This window comes from Neovison vison, chromosome 1, assembly GCF_020171115.1.
Source record: "Neovison vison isolate M4711 chromosome 1, ASM_NN_V1, whole genome shotgun sequence".
Taxonomy (NCBI): Eukaryota; Metazoa; Chordata; class Mammalia; order Carnivora; family Mustelidae; genus Neogale; species Neogale vison.
Genome location: NC_058091.1, coordinates 236,908,477 through 236,923,006, shown reverse-complemented (window position 1 = coordinate 236,923,006; position 14,530 = coordinate 236,908,477). Strand labels below are relative to the sequence as shown.

Here is a 14,530-nt window from a genome sequence, read left to right as displayed (position 1 = left end):
CTGCACCTAGTGGTCATGTTAACTTTCCAGCACGTGGGATGATGGATTTTAAGATTAAAGAACACTCAGTTAGGAAATTAAGCCCATTAAATAGCAGACCAAAAATTTTGAGGACAGAGAGGCAGCTCAGAGTCTGTACCCCTAACTAAAAACCCTCGCTGTGACTAAAAACAAGTGTCCCTAGCTCAGGGTCCTGCCTACACGGCATGGTTGGCCCTTCCTGGGCAGCTCATCTCCTGGGGCTCCCCTGTCCCTCCTTCACACGAGAGATTAATGAGACTCTGCTACCCGCATCTTCTCAGCAAGCCCACAACCGTATCGTGAGATTCAGTATGCCCAAGTGCGTGAAAGCACCTTGAAAACCGGTAACGCATGTGTAGGTCACTATTTTAGTTTTGTTTTTCCATGACATCTAGTTGTGAAATGCTGTTCAAAACAAAACGAAACAAAACAAAACAAAACCTACATAGCTTTTAGGCAAATATAATCCCCAGCTACTGATATAAACTAATTTCCTTACTGCATATCTGGTACTCGGCAATGATACTGTCCAACTGTGGGGAAATAATGAATCCTCTGTTCCTTAAAGTATTTACTATAATACAATGCCCCTCAATATCGAATTTTCAAGAATGTCACCTTAATATCCCCCAAATTCCACATTCACTTCAACTTGCACATCAAGCATCTTGATTCATCTTTTAAAATAATATACATTCCGGGACGCCTGGGTGGCTCAGTTGGTTAAGCAGCTGCCTTCGGCTCAGGTCATGATCCCAGCGTCCTGGGATGGAGTCCCACATCGGGCTCCTTGCTCCACGGGGAGCCTGCTTCTCCCTCTGCCTCTGCCTGCCTCTCTGTCTGCCTGTGCTCGCTCGCTCTCCCTCTCTCTCTGACAAATAAATAAATAAAATCTTTAAAAAAAAATAATATACATTCGGATGTTTTGACTCAGGAGACACGATGAAGTTAATGCTTTCTGGCCTGTTATTTAGCATGGGAAGGGACTTGGGGGTTGCCTCGCCTGGAAGTCTGGCCTCAGAATAGCCCTCGAGCTCTGGGCCAGGAAATAGTCCACGCAAATAATAGCTGGTAGGGCTGCTTATTAAGCATCCACAAGACGCCGGCTCCTCTACAGACCATGTAATAGAACCCATCTCTTCCCCCAAAGCTCCCAGACCACTTTTAAAGCCATTTCTGCGATGGCTACAACCTGTGTGCGGGCCTCCTAGCAGTGCCGAGGGTGGGTCTGGGAAAAGAAGAACACAGCAGGTTTGCAGGACCAACAGAAACCCTGGGAGAAACCTGGTAGGTTTCTCCACAGAGGTGTGGCCACGGCCAGAGTCATCCACACCTAAAATGTTCTGGCTGGTTGCGGAGGTGAGATTTTTTCCCTTCTGTATCCTAAGAGATTGACTCACAGTGGAGCCCTTGAGCAGCTGCCGGTAGAGGAAGTGGCTCTAAACCTCTTCCAAGGGCCACAGCAGGGTGATAAAAGTGGAAGGTGGCACCGCTGTGCGTTTACTTATTCTGTGCTCAGTACTCTGTAATCAGACATCCCTGGTCAATTTCGCTAACATGACAGCAGAACCAGAGCATGACAGAATCAGCAGAATTCAAAATGCCCCCCAGCAAATACTATCCCTCTCCAGGCATAACCTAGAAGCAGTGGTTTCTTGTGCCTTGAATCTTGAGGCTGGTCGTCAATATTTGCTTTAAAACTTACCCCTTCGTTCATCCTGCTTACAGAAATGATGCAGTTATTTGAAACACACACCAGACACACTGCCTTTTCTTTCTAATTTCATCTGACCTTGTTGGGACACGACAAATCCTAATCAGCTGACAGGAGAAATCAGATGCTGCATTGTACTCTCTCCCCTAGCAAAGTATTTCCTTCTGTTTATGCCAAATCATGCAATTAAATGAAGGGCATGCTGGCTTCATGGTGAACCAAATGCCAGGATGTCGGGGGACTGATCTGGCAAACAGGGCATAGAGAAACGCAGCAGACATTCACAGGAAATTGTATTAGTTGCCCGAGGAGATCTGAAAGCCACAAACACCACCAGAGCCGCAGGACAGAAACAGGGGCTAGAGGCTTTCAGACGGGCAGTAGCCAATCCCATGGTAACCTGAACAGCTCAGGCCGTGGGCACCCTGCCTCTCTAGGGACTTCAGGAGCCCGTGCTTGGAAAGGATTCTGATACACGTGGAGTGGGCTTCCTCTCTTTGATATTGATCACCCATCACCTATTCTATGTTTTCCTTTATCTCAGTTTTTCAATTTTTATTTTCAAATATTTTATCTTTGGGGTGCCTGGGTGGCTCAGTGGGTTAAAGCCTCTGCCTTCAGCTCAGGTCATGATCCTAGGGTCCTGGGATTGAGCCCCACATTGGGCTTTCTGCTCCACGGGGAGCCTGCTTCCTCCTCTTTCTCTCTGCCTACCTCTCTGCCTACTTATGATCTCTGTCAAATAAATAAAATCTTTAAAAAAAATAAAATATTTTATCTTTAAGTAAAAGTAATGCTTCACACATGTGACAAAAATGCATGACACATGGAGGGCTGTAAAATGACCCTCATGAATCTCCTCTCCCCAGAGATAACCATCATTAACTTTTTTTTTTTTTTCCTGGAACCTTTGGGGAAAATTGGTTTCATCCATCTGAATGTGTATGTGCACAAAAACAATTTACTAGGCACAGTGTCCTGCACTGTTGTTTGTTTTCCCCTTAATAATAGATCTTTGCATTGGTCTAGCCCATCCAGGCACCAACCTGGGTTATTGGAATATGCTCCTAGCTGATTTTCCTGCTTCTAGAACTCTAACCCTCTATATTTCATTCCAGAGGGATCCTGCTAAAAAGGTAAATTAGCTCATGGCCCTGTTTGTTCTAAACTGTGTGTTGCCTTTGACTTGTCCTAAGAACAAAAGCTAAGCTTACTACCACCACTCGCTTCCCTAGGTCCACCCCCTATGAACTCCTTCCTCCCTGTGTTCCAGTCGTACTATTCATCTAGGCCAAACATAGTCCTACCTCAGAACCTTTCCATCTGCTATTCCCTCTACTTAATGTGTGCACATTTATTGTCTGCCCCTCTTTGTACGGCCAGCTCTTGCTTATTATTCTTATCTCATTTCAGATTGCCTCTTCCCTGGCCACTGGCTCTAAATCAACTCCCATCACTGTCCTTCCTATCCCCTTGCTTTCTTTACCTTCATAGACCTTACTACCATTGAAACATTATCATATTCAGTTATTTGTTCACTTGTTTGTTTCCTCTCTCCCCTACTACACACACTCCATGTCAACTCCATGAAGAAAGCGGGGGTTTCATCTATCTTTCTACCATTACAAACTACGTGTCTCTAGACCAGTGGTTCTGAAATGTAGATGTGCATCAAAATCACCGGGAGGGTTTGCTCAGACACAGACTGCTGGGCCCGACAAAGCTTCTAATTCAGCAGGTCTAGGTCGGCCTGGAAATTTGTATGTCTAGCAAGTACCCAGGTGATGGTGAAACTGCTGGTGTGGGGAACCACACTTTGAGAACCCCAGTCTAGACCATGCCTGGCACACAGGGGGCGTCACATACATATTTAGTACATGAATACACACACACACACACACACACACACACACACACAAAGAGTCTGCCACCTTCTCTGTCATGGCAGTTGCATTTCCCCTTCATCATTTATTTATATTGAGAGCCATAAGTCTCCTCAAATTCTTTGTGACAAGAGGGCCCCAAGTTTTGTCAGCTAAAATGATTTAGCTCCACCGATTTGTCAGCAGATGAATAAAATGTAAAGTTTTCCAGACCCAGGGAGAGCCAGTGAGAGTCAACTCTTGTTCTCTGCCTCAGTTTGCTGTCAAACCAAAAGGTGGTGCAACGCTCCCTAGACATGTGATGGAGAACTTTCCGCAGAAGTAATCGCTCAGTCTTCCCCTGTAATTGTTCAATAATTGTCCTCTTGCCTTGGATTTGGCCTCGTGCACTGGGACGTACATGCACTGTCTACCTGGACTCGGGCTTCGAAATGTAGAGAGTTCATTTGTTTTTCTGTGAGTCACAAAATCACTGAGAATGTGACAAGATCTATAACTCTCCCCTCCCCCCAAAATGAACACATATACATACACACACATACACACTCGCTTTTTTAATATTTAATTCCTGGAAATTACAAGGTACCCCAAGTCCATTGAAACTCCAAATTTAAAACTCCTGATTTAACAACTGGCTATCTATTTGGCAAAACAAACAAAAACAACCTGGATCCTCAGGTGAGTATTTAAATGGAAGAAGACAAACCTTAGAGGAAAACGTTAGTTAAGTTCTGTAAGATTTGTAATCTTAGAACAGAGAACGCTTTTTGAAGCCTGACATGAAACCCAGAAGTGAAAAGAGAATAGTGAGATCAATTGCATAACATTGTAAATAATCTTCACGGGAAAGAGGGGGTCAGAACTCCTCTTCCTAGAGTCTCGTGGAGAAATTGAGGGATACCATCTTTTCCACCCACGTTCCTACTCCTCGGATTGTCGGGATGGCCTGTGGCCGAGCTCTGCAGGAGATGACCTGAGCTTATCAGAGCCCGTGGGTGAGCCCACATCCTGCAGTGAAGCCCTGTCACTGGGTTCATTATTTCATTAGCCATGATTTTGGTTTTGAAACAAGTCTGAGATAGAATTCAAATGCTGTACGGTTCATCCATTTAAAGTAAACAGTCAAATGGTTTCAGTGTATTCACATGCTTGTGCAACCATCACCACTAATTTTAGAACATTTTTGTCATCCCGTAAAAGCAACCCCATGCCTAGTACCAATCACTCCCCATTCCCCCTTCCCGCCAGGCGTAGCTAACCACTTGTCTGCTTTCTGTCTCCACAGAATTGCCTGTTCTGACCATTTCATAGAAATGGAGTCATAGGGTGTGGGCTTTTTTCCCTTCAAAAGCACAATGTCTTTGAGGTTCATTGGTGTTACAGTGTGTGTGCCTTGAAGTTCATGCCTAGTTCTTGCTGAGTAGTATTTCATTGTCAGGAGAGGCCACGTTGTGAGGATCAGTTCCCCAGCTTGTTTCCCTGTTTGGGCTTTGACAAATAATGCTGCTATCAGCCTTCATGTACAGATCTGTGTAGTTTTTGTGCGAACCTATGGTTTCATTTCTGTTGGGTCTAACTGTGGTTTTTCTCTTAAAGATTCAGCCAGAGAATTTTACTTAGCCTATGTGATTCTTAACTGTTTTCTACAACAAACTTGAGAAGTGAGCAGACTTCGTCGCTGAGACCCCAGAGCTCTGCCAGGCCCAGTCTGGGCCCTTCTTGGCCTCTGTGTTATCTGGGGCCTGACTCAGTCTCCTCGTGCCTCAGCTGTGAGAGAGCTCACTCTCCGATCCTCCCACCGGACCTAGTGAGGATTGATGACAAGAGTCATGGCGGCTCTGCTCTTGAGAAGACGCTAACCCATAGGAATAGGTCAGGGTTCATCAAGGAAACCACATACCCTCAAAGCAAGGGCCTCACAGGGCCCACAGGTGACAGCATCAGACAAGAGGCCAGCGGCCAGATGCTCGAGGGACAGACATTACCAAAAATACTCACATTTTCTCAAGATTTTGGTTTTCTTCGAGATCAGAATGTGGTTGCTTTCCAAAACCTGCAAGCTACCCTCTGAAGGTAGAAATGTCAGGGTCATCTACATAACGATGAGCAGCCAGAAGGGCAAGCTTAAATTCTAAAGCCCACTTGCCAGCTAACATTTCCTGGAAGGCTACTTTACCTTCATTTAATAGAAAAAGTACCTCACTCTCTACAAAGCCCCAGAGATCACTCATTTTGGGAAATCCATCCGCCCCTGACTTTCTTTTTGGTTTTGGTTTAGCTGAGTGTCTCTTCAGCCCTGGGTACAGTCTAATAAGGAACCCCCCACCCCGCCCATGGAAACACTGGGAGCCCTGTTGGCAGAGGATGGGTCCAAAATATCCAAGCTGACTCATGCCATTTGGCCAGCCACCAGTGTTCCTCAGTCTTTAAAATCAGGCAGCCGGAAGCTCCCCTGATAAGCATGTCAGGGACAAGTTTAGTAGGAAATGAGATGGCAGGCATGCCTGGGTTCCAACTCCCATGTCACCGCTTACTAGCTGGATGATATGGGACAAGTGGCTCAGTTCTCTGAGACTCGGCTTCCCCATATGTCAAATGGGGATAATGGCAATACTTGTCTCATAGGGCCATGGGGAGAGTTTCCTGAGACGTTGCCCATGAGGCAACACACAGCTCAAACTCAATCTGCGTCTGCTATACTTATTATATTACTTTTAAAATAAAAATGTAGGACTTCAAGTAATCGATCCAGCCTCTCAGGTATTCAGGGAGGCTAGATTTCTATTGGTCACTTAATTGGGCACCGGCTAGGTGTCAGATTACCACAGAGAGAGCTAGAGATGAAATCTGATTCCTCTGAAGAATGTAAAAGTCAAGCCAGGAGAGAAAGTAAGATACAGTAAATTGTACTAGTGACTGTCATTGCTGTCCAGATTCAGGGTAGGAGATGGCAGAAAGACTGGATGGGCCCAGGAAGGCACCAGAAGCACCCCCGTGGCTGGCCCTTGAAAGGGAAGATGGGTTCACATCAGCAGAGCAGAGGGAGACACAAGTGAGCAGGGGTGTGTGAGGGGGAAGGGGAGACCCAGGTGTGCACAGGTGGGTTGTGACCTAAGTTGGTCTCGGTGTGGTGAATTGTCCAGGGACTGAGCCAGAAACAAGCCTTCTAGTTGCTTTCCCGTAGTGTGGGGGTCTCTAGGAATGAAATGCCACGGGGTCTTTTAGTCACTTCTAATAATTATCCTTATTATGAGATTTGCTGTCACTAATTTTTGTGACTATAAGAGAGAGGAGGAGGAGTTATCCTGGGGGAGCTTGACCTCTTAATCCAGACCATCACAAAAAGAGCAACCTAGAGTGGCCAGCATTGACTGTGGCTATTCTGTGTCCCCCTCTGCTAGGACTAGCACCCTGGTTATCTCTGGGGACCCAGCCCTTCATTGCTTTCAGTCCGTGTGGTTTGGGGCGGGGATGACTACACCCCCTGGCGGGAATGGGCACGGTACGCACACTGGTTCAGACTCTAGACTCTCGGGAATGGGCAGTGCCTGTTGTTCCAAGATGGCTGTGCCAGGAGGGTGTCAGCCTGGAGCCGCTGGAGGCCATGTCACCACTGCCATCAGTGAGTCTTCCTGGGATGGAACGACCCAGGGCTGCAGAGCCACAAAGTGGAGAGAGACGGAGGCAGGATGCCATCATCTGGGCACCTGGATCCCGCCTCACCAAAGCCTTTGCACTTACATGAGGAAGCGAATTTCCTTGTTTTGGCTCAAGTCTCTTCAAACTGGCTTCCAGTCTACTGTCACTAAAAGCATCCTGACTCATTGGAGTGGTTCTCTTGCTCCCACGTACATTAGCATAGATATCTGTGGTCTGTAGTCAAGGAGGGGGTTCTGTAACAGGGTTAGTGTTAGGCGTGTGCAAGTGCTAGTGACCTCTGTACCCATCCCCCAGCGGGCACAGGTACCTGTCATGGGCTTGGGAAGGGAAACCAAGACTCTCCGAAATTTGTCTTCTTCGTCCTATGACTCTGCCTATAGAGCAATTCTCCCCAAACCCTCCATTTTATTCCTCTTGTTCTCAACCAAAGAAATGAGTTCTTAGATCTGTTAAGTCTGTTTCGCAGGGTTTAAGACGTCAGGACAAGATGTGAAGGGGTGAGGAGGGAGGAAGCTCTGCACATCCCCTATGTGTTTTTTCCCTTTTGCCCAATAATAAGGAATGAGCTGATGTCCTTTTATTTCCTGTTTCATGCAGGGCTTTTTTAAAACTAAGCATTAACTCTACTATAATTGGATTTGTCTAATGATTTCTTGGAAAAAATCTTCTTGGATCTCAGCAGAGATAATTCACTTGGTGGGAATCATTTCCTGCTTCCCCCGCTAAGAACTAGACCTAGCCAGTTCTTTCTGGAAGCAAATTGGCCTTAAAGGAGAGAAGAAAGTACAGGTATTTGAAGCTAGCATCCATCATGGAGACTCCAGCCTGCCGGGGTCCCAGGTCAGGGAGAAGGGGCAAAAGCAGGGCAGGGGAGAGCATTCGTGCTGGAAGGAGCAGGAGCCAAGCAGAACATCTGTAGTAAGGAGCCCCTCGGAGAAGGGGATGCACTCACCTCTTTGCTTGGGCTCTGAAGCACTTTCTTTCCCGGGTGACCCAGCTGCAGCAGCCTACAGTGTCCACATGGAGTTAGAAGGAGCGCTGCAGGCAGGCGGCTGCGGGAGGAAGGGAGTTCCCATTCTCCATCACAAGGGAGTGTCCTTCACCAAAAGGAGGCCGTGCCCTCATTCCGCTGAAGTTGAGGCTGTTGGTTCTGCTTGCTCCTCGTCTCTTTCCTGCTCCCTCTCTGGTGTGAATGGAGTGCCAGGGAGTCCTAAGAGAAGGGCTGAGTGCAAAGCACACACCACACCCACCCTGATACAGGTTGTTTTCCCAGCCTGGGAGAGCTCAAAGAGGGAGGCAGCCTGGTGTGCTGGGAGGCCACGCTCTCCAGCCCCCTCCCCCCCCAGTGCGGCTGATGCTGGTGTACCCGCAGAAAGCCCAAGGACGAGCACTTGCGTATTTATTTCTCCCCCTCATGTGATCTTATTTTTGGACTGAACACAAAAGCTATTTGGGGGCTGGACAGCTGCCAGGTGAAAGGACCCATATCTTACCCAACTTGTCTCCATGCCTCCCTCTGAACTAGTCCCCGTCACCTTTCCCTGTATAAGGCAGAACTCTGGGGGTCTTGCTCTGGTCCTGACTTTTCGTACATCCCAGCAATTAGTCCCACTTACTAACTTTAGGTCAACTAGTTTACCCCTACCCTTTGAGGATGCAAATAATGAGCAATGCCAGTACTTTTCTGTCTCGGGCTGGTGGACCTGTCATACAGTCAGTGAAGAAATGGCTGGCACATACATGCTATGTTAGACATAGAGACCCTCTGATCGGTCCCAGGGTGGAAACTTCAGGCCTGGGAGGCACTTAGGGGCAAGGTGCAGGAACAGAGCGGGCCTGTAACATTGAAGCCCTGATTTCCTGCTCCCCCAATCCAGCTGTTTCTGCTTCTAACCCCGAGGCTTATGAATCCTGAAGCCTTTTAGTGGCTTGGTTTTCACCTCTGATTTTTCCTCTTCGGACATGAATGGAAAGTTTTGGAACACTCATGCCTGACAAATGCTGTATCATCCTCTTCACCATCGTCAGTGTTACTTATTAAGCTCTTGTTACTTGCCATTCATATGCTGAGCCCTCCCTGCCCTGGCTCATTTCTCCTCACAGAGATTTGTGAAAGGGACTGGGGTTCCAATGGGACAGCCCGAGAAGCAGAGGCTGGGAGAGTGGGCTTGCCAAGGAGAGAGCCAGGCCCTCCTCTGTCTGATTCCAGAGCAGGAGTTTCTGGCCACTTTGCTTACTGTCTGCTGAGCTATAAATTACTGAGATTTCAATATTGTTTTCATTTCCTAAGAGGAAAATTAAAAAATCTTCACAGTTGATTCAGACCCATGACTGAATCCTCCTCCATTTCTTTCCTCCTCCATTTCTTTCCGAAACACAGTTTTTGAAGCAGAGAGACAAAGAAGTTTTCATCTGTTTACAAGTCCCCGGCCCTGATTCTAGATATAGGATGGAGAGTCTCTAGCCTCCATTCTCCTGGGAGCCGGTCTCCTATGAATAATTCACAGTGTGAACATGTGCACATCAGAGAGGACTGGGCTGGGCCGCCCCTGCAGTGGCTCCTTACTGCATCCAGATGGAATGGCCTTTTCTCTCAGCTCCCCTGAGCCGGGAGGGCCAGACATGGAGCCCATCAGCTTGTCCAACACTGCCCCCGGCTGGCCACTACGCTGCATTACTCCCAGGATGGTAGTGAAAATTTCACAAGGGGGCACCAAGATTGTTTCTAGAGAATTGGCTTCCAGATCCTCAGTTTCTCTAGGCACGCTTTCCTAAAACTGATTTGCCTGAGAAAGTGTTTGTGTTGGTAATAATCCTTCCCTTACTGGAAAGCATACCCCGCACTCCACAAATCTTATTAAGGGACTGTTGCTCCAAATATAAGAATCTCCAGGTCCAGGTTCCCCAAGCTGGAAACTTCCTTTACTAATTTAATTTAGCTTGCTTTCATGATTAATTAAGGCATTTTTTGTATGTAACAAAACTTGTTTCTTCCTTGATTTTGAAGGAAAGCACTGTGAAGGTAAATCATAGGGAATATTAGAAATAACAGATTAAGAGGTATCTTTAAAGAATGATGTCACAGCTTAATATTTCATTTCCAATATTTACATTATGCTGGAAGGTATTATCTTGAAGCCAAATGAACCTAATGATGAACATGTAATGTATCAACTTTAAAATGTAGCTATAGGTAACATCATTTCTTAGAACTTTTTCAGAAGGCGCAGGAACACGACTGGTCAAAGATTGTTGTACCCTGAGTTGGCCATGGCTGACTGGATGTTTTCTGTCCATCCAACAGAATTGAGCACCTACTGTATGTCAGGCATTGTTTCTGGCACTAAATGGAAAAATTATGAACAAAAACTGACATGTTAACATGCCAGATTCTTACGCATGGCTACCTCTAAGGAGCTACCTCTAAACAGCTTAATTTAAAGATTGCTCAACTAACTCTAAAATTCAACTTTGTAAGAACTACTAAGGAGGGGCATTTGGTGATTAGAGAATGTAGAATAGAAACTGACAAAAAATAAGGAGGATCGACCCATTTCATGAAGGAGGTATCAGGGAAGGTGGCCCTAAGGAAATGACATCTGAACCAAGAACAATGTAGACTTGGGGCACCTGGGTGGCTCAGTCATTGAGCATCTGCCTTTGGCTCAGGTCATGATCCCAGGGTCCTGGGTTGGAGACCCGCATCGGGTTCCCTGCTCAGTGGGAAGCCTGCTCTCTCTTTCTCTCCCCCTGCTTGTGTTCCCTCTCTTGCTGTGTCTCTCTCTGTCAAGTAAATAAAATCTTGAGAGAGAGAGAGAGAACAATGTAGATTCTCTATGAAAGGACTCTGAGAACCCAGGAGGAAGGGCCCTGGTAAGTATGGTAGGATTGGGAGAAGGAGGATCGACCTTTATAGAGTAGATTGTTTTGAGGAAGGACCTTCGCATTTACACAAGTACAACCCATGTTAAAAAGCAGTGGTTCTCAACTGGGAGGGATTTTTTCCCCAGCAGACATTTGGCGATTTCTCCAAGACAGAGCTGGTTGCTGCAGCCAGGGTGGTGCTAGTGGCATCTAGAGGGTAGAGACCAGGGGTGCTGCTAAATATTCTACAATATACGACAAAGTCCAGCCCTCTGAGTCACTAGGGCCGAGGTTGAGAAACTCTGCTATAGGTGGGATGGGACAAACCGGTCCAGAAACTTGTCTGCCGTGGATGTGGATTCCTTTGTTCATTCATTCAACAAATACTTGAGGGCTTACTATGCTTGAGACCCTATTCTGGGTGTATTTGAGGCATGTCAGGTACCCCTTAACCAAAATTTTCACCTCAAATGGCCAGCCTGGTTGTGTTCCTGTGACCCAGCCTAAAACTGTCATCATTCAAATAGTGGCAAAATTGTTCTTCCTGTGTGTAGAAAGAAGGACAGAGCAAGGGATGGACATTATCAGCAAGGTGGTCACTGAGGCATTTTTTGTAACAGTGGAAACAACCTAAGTATCTGTCAGCGGGGGCGGGGGGGGGATGGTTACAGAATTCTGACACAGCCATACCGCAGCATCCTATCAAAAGGAAAGAAACAAGATGACACAAAATAACCATGAGGATATTGTTAACTGGAAAAAAAAATTGGAATAGCAGGTAGAGTATAATTGATGTGATTTTTTTTTTAATTGGTTTATGTGTGTGTTTGCGTGTGTGTGCAAGGACTGGAGCGATTGCCACCAAATGCTAATAACGACTACCTCTAAGAAGTGGAAAAATAACCCTGGAACATGTTCACGGAGAATAGCCCTCTACCTGATTTCCTCCTTTCACATCAGTTAGATTCCCTCTGGCTTATCATGTTCATTACCAGCAATATTCAGCCAGTCACCAACTTCTGGAGATCCTTCAACTTCCAGGACAGTATCCATTCTTTACTGTTAAATCCAAAGCCCTTCCAAACTTGCCTCCAGCCAGTCTACTTAGGGCTTTTCTTGGGAGCTGCTCTCCCTTACCAGCCTTGTCCCCAACCCATCTCCCTGGAGCTTTAGGCATAGTGGATTCCTGGGAATCCATCGTACCATACTCCTTCAAGATAAGCTCACCTCTGTGCCTGAAAAACAGTCCTCTTCTTTTTATACCTGTATTAGGACAGGGTAGACTAGGTTATACTGTCATTGTAATTAATCCCAAATGCCAGTGACTTAAAATAAAAAAGATTTATTTCTCATTCATGAACATCAACCTGTCTCTTTCCAGGTTGTCTGGGGAGCTCTGCTCTGTATCACCCTTAACCAAGGACCCAGCGCTCAAGGAGGTCAAGGAACTCCAGACCACCATTTTCAGGAAGGGAAAAGGACATATGTTTAGTAATACACTAGCATCTAGAAGCTACCTCTGATCGTATTTCATTAGCCAAAATTAGTCTTATGGCCACACCTACAATAAAATGAGATGGAGAATTTCAATCCTATTTTTTTCTTGGAAGGTTGAGAATTATACATTATTGAGGAACCCGAATTCTGTAATTGTTGGGTGCGACATTCTGTATATATCCATTAAGTAATTTGCTAATCATATTCAAATAATCTGTATCCTTACCTATTATCTGCTCACTTCATCCTGTGGTTTTATCAATCTTAGCTTCACGTTTATAAAAAAAAAAATTATGTATTAGAGAGAGAGAGAATAAGCAGGGGGAGGGGTAGAGTGAGAGGGAGAGAGAATCTCAAGCAGACTCCCTGCTGAGCACAGAGCCCAAGGCAGGGCTCCATCTGATGACCCTGAGGTCATGACCTGCACCAAAATCAAGAGTCAGATGCTTAACAACTGAGCCACCCAGGGTGGCTTCATATTTTTAAAGCTATAAAATGTGTATAAGTTTTATAATCACTGTGTCTTCCTTGTGAATTGAATTTTTTATTTTGATGTGTCTTTTTTAGCTGTAGTATTGATTTTTGCCTTAAAATATAAGTTGATATTAACATATACTGTTAATCTTAATATAGTTTTGGTTAATATTTACATATTTTTCACCCTTTCGACATTTAAAAAATTATAGTGTTTCTTATAGTATGTAGATTTTTTTAATCCAGTTCAATACTCTTTCACTTATAACTGAAGTATTTTGTTCATTAACATTTGATGTAATTACTGATATATTTAGATTTGAATCTACCATCTTATTAACTGCTTTTATTTGTCCCACATGTCCTATGTTCTTTTTGTCCTCTCTTGCTTGTTTGGTGTGGTTGAATATTCTGTATTTTTCCTCTATTATCTTGGAAGTGATACACTTATTTTACTACTCTTTTAGAGGTTATTCTAGATAACAATATGTATCTTTGACTTATCAAGTTTAATGTTAATTGGAATTTTTATCTTCTTCCACAGTAATACAAGGATCACAGACCATTTTAATTTCATTCACCCCTTCCTTCTGACTTACACATACTTGTCATATATTTTAAAAATTTAAATCCCCAGTGTACATTGTTATGTTATTTTATATAGTCTGATTCATTTGGATTCTTCAAATTAGCCTTTGCATTGTTCTTCATTTCTTCTTATATCTATAACTGTCATGTAAAACCATCTTCCTTCTGCTTAAAGAACACTGCCTTAGTATCTACTGCTAGTATGGAATCCTGAAAATGTCTTAATTTCACTTTTATTATCACAGACTGCTTTCATGGGGTATGGAATTCTAGGTTTTCTCTAAACACTTTAAAGATACTTAAATTCTACTAATTTCTAGCTACTGTTGTTTCTGCCAAGAAGTAAGCTAGTGGTTCTTTCTTTCTTTCTTTCTTTCTTTTTCAAGTAATGTTAGCTCTTTTACCTTTATTTTCTCTTTGTCTTTGATTTTCATCTATTTAATGTGATGTACCTACATGTGGCTTTCTTTTTATTAATCATGGTTGGGGTTCCCAGGGCTTCTGGAATCTGTGGCTTGATATTTTTGGTCAATTTTAGCCATTTCTCAACTATTTTTCTCTTCAAATATTGCTGCTGCCTTATTGTAGCTCTTATTCTAGAACTTCAGTCTTCATTTTATCTTCCCTATCTCTTATTCCCTGACAGCATTTTTCATTCTTTTGTCTTCATTTTTCATTCTGATGTTTCCTTCTACCCTACTGCCCAGTTCATTAATTCTCCCTTTAACCATGGTTAGGAAGCTGTTATCTCATCTACTGAGCTCTTTACTTTTGTTACTATATATTTTTTTCTTTTTAATTTTTAATTTTGTATAAACATATTTTATAT

General features: G+C 44.5%; 1 protein-coding gene across 2 annotated transcripts in view; it reads right to left on the bottom strand.

Annotated features, from left to right (window-relative positions):
• FGF1 (fibroblast growth factor 1) overlaps nucleotides 1–8,536 on the bottom strand; it is a 98,133-nt gene extending 89,597 nt beyond the window's left edge. The window contains exon 1 of one of the 2 annotated variants that reach the window (XM_044225416.1): nucleotides 8,231–8,536. The gene's annotated coding sequence lies outside the window, so the exon portion shown is untranslated. The remainder of the gene's footprint in view (nucleotides 1–8,230) is intronic. The other variant, XM_044225382.1, reaches the window with a different exon arrangement.
• Nucleotides 8,537–14,530: the final 5,994 nt, after the last annotated feature.